The sequence below is a fragment of the Erythrolamprus reginae genome, chromosome Z (genome assembly GCF_031021105.1).
Source record: "Erythrolamprus reginae isolate rEryReg1 chromosome Z, rEryReg1.hap1, whole genome shotgun sequence".
In the NCBI taxonomy this organism is placed as follows: domain Eukaryota; kingdom Metazoa; phylum Chordata; class Lepidosauria; order Squamata; family Dipsadidae; genus Erythrolamprus; species Erythrolamprus reginae.
In genome coordinates this window covers 148692449-148695076 of record NC_091963.1, presented here as the reverse complement: position 1 = coordinate 148695076, position 2628 = coordinate 148692449, and the positions used below count along the sequence as shown (strand labels likewise).

General features: G+C 39.7%; 1 long non-coding RNA gene across 1 annotated transcript; it reads left to right on the top strand.

The window, feature by feature from the left end:
• The first annotated feature begins 990 nt into the window (after positions 1-990).
• Positions 991-2179, top strand: LOC139153321 (uncharacterized). The gene is made up of 3 exons (XR_011556792.1): positions 991-1320; positions 1753-1866; positions 2070-2179. It is a non-coding gene; the product is annotated as an uncharacterized lncRNA (long non-coding RNA).
• The last annotated feature ends 449 nt before the right edge of the window (positions 2180-2628 follow it).

Genomic DNA, 2628 nt, shown 5'->3' with positions numbered 1-2628 from the left:
ATTGCCAGTTCAAATCTCCCCGCCGGCTCAAGGTTGACTCGGCCTTCCATTCTTCTGAGGTGGGTAAAATGAGGACCCAAATTGTTGGGGACAATATGCTGATTTTGTAAACTGCTTATAGAGGACTGTAAAGCACTGTAAAGCTGTATATAGGTCCAAGGGCTATTACTATTTCTCTTTTCACTCTAAGTTAGTCAAATTCATTCTCCTTCATTATTTTCCATTTTAACTTCCATTATCTGAAATATCACTGCTATTCCCTGATAGAAATGATACATGGAGTTACTCTGAATGATTTCTGGAAACTCCTCTGCATGCATTAATATAAGCCTTGTGAACATTTTGTGCAGATGTCCTCTCTGCCCCACTGCTGAAAGTGGATCCGTTGTCCCAGAAGGTGAAGGAAGGTGACCCCTTGGTCTTCCTCTGCTCAATGGAAGGAGGCGACCCAGAGAAGAAGTTCCATTTCTACAAGGATGGGGTGGAGATCACCTCCAGCAGAGAAGGTCTTCTGGAATCCTCCAGTGAACCTACAGATCCTCTTCAAAGGGCCTCTCTGAGAATCCCACATGCCTCAATCAGCCATAATGGGGAATTTGCTTGCAGTTATACAGAAAGGAGACACAACCGATGGGTCATGTTTTCATTGAGTCAGGTGGTGAACATTACAGTTGAGCCAGGTAGGAAGAGATTTGGTTAAATCCTGAGATCATCTCAATCAAACCAGGTTAAATCTTGAGACCACCATGAAAGTCTAAACTAGGAAGGACAAAGAAGTCTTGGAGAAAAGCTATTACTATTGCTCTTTTTACTCTAAGCTAAAGTCAAATTCATTCTCCTTCCTTATTTTCCATTTTAACATCCATTACCTGAAATATCACGGCTTTTCCCTGATAAAAATGATACACGGAGTTACTCTGGATGATTTGAAGAAACTCCTCTGCTTCAAAATAGAGATTAATATCTCTCCCTTCTGAACATTTTATGCAGATGGCCTCCCTTCCCCAGTGCTGAAAGTGGATCCGATGTCCCGGAGGGTGAAGGAAGGTGACCCCTTGGTCTTCCTCTGCTCAACGGAAGGAGAGAATGCAGAGAAGAAGTTCCATTTCTACAAGGATGGGGTGGAGATCTCCTCCAATGAAGAAGGTCTCCTGGAACCCTCCAGTGAACCCATAGATCCTCTTCAAAGGGCCTCTCTGAGAATCCCACATGCCTCATTCAACCACAGTGGGGAATTTGCTTGCAGTTATGAAGAAAAGAGACACGACCGATGGGTCATGTCTTCTTTGAGTCAAGTGGTGAACATTGCAGTTGAGCCAGGTAGGAAGAGATTTGGTTAAATCTTGAGACCACCATGAAAGGCTAAACTAGGAAGGACAAAGTCTGGGATAAAAGCAAATGAGATTTTTTTACATTTTACATTTTACATTTTTGTAATTTTATTACATTTTATTACATTTATTACATTTATTACATTTTCTTTCCATTGTATATTCATACAAGTATCAATGCATATATCTTGCATACATCTAAAAATATACACCTATAATTACAAAATTACATTTTTGTAGGTTCTGTGGGATTGTTAACTACCTCCACAGAGACGTCCATGAAAAATACAGAACTGAGCTTGATTTAAAAAGGGGGGTGGGGTCTGTTTCATTTGTAAATGTAACCTTCAAGAACCGGAAGTGTAAAAATATTCTGTCGAGAATTACTAAACTATTTTTTCTTCTTTGTTATTCAAACCAGTTTGGACCCAAGATTCAGATCCTATACAGAGATATTTCTGGATGGCGATTCCTCTTATAATCTTAATAATCTTGCCTTTTCTGTTTGCTTTTTATTGCTGGAAGAAGAAGAGCAGTAAGTGAAGCATTTAGGTTTAAGAGTTCCCTTACCTGGAGGTCTAGATGGCTCTTGAGGTGGTTGGAGATGTTAACTGAGAGATTCTCTGGGAAGGCAGGAAAGGAGAGCCAGACTTGGGAGAAAGGGGGAAAGAATATGTGAGGATGAGGGAAATAAGCCATTTTAACCTTTCTTTTTTATTATTATTTCTCCCTTGGAAGCATCATCATCCCAGGAACAATTGCAGCTCAGGGAAAAGAAAGAGGAAAGAAATTATTTTGAAGTGATGGAGCCTCAAGCAGCAACAGCAGCTACTGTCTCACTTGTCAAGGTAGCTGGTGTGGATTCATGGGTGACCTTAACCAGGGTCTGCAGGGAAGCTTATGTTTAAATGTCTGTTTACCTAGAAGAGTGAAACCAAGTTTTATCCCCACTATTGATGGTGTCACTCAACTGTCGTGGAGAAACAGGAATGATGTGGATGGGATTTAGAGCTTTTGAATTCTAACTCTTAAATGCAGACAGGACTTACCTTATTTTTGTTTATTTGTTTATTTATTTATTTATTTATTCATTCATTCATTCATTCATTCATTCATCCAATACACAAATACATAGGAAGAAAAATAGACATGTGATAATATATATAAGGGTAAAAGTGAACTTAGAGGAGAGGATATATGAAAGGAAGAGAATATATATGATAGGTGAAAGAAAGGAAGACAATTGGACAGGGGACGAAAGGCACACTAGTGCACTTATGTACGCCCCTTACAGGCC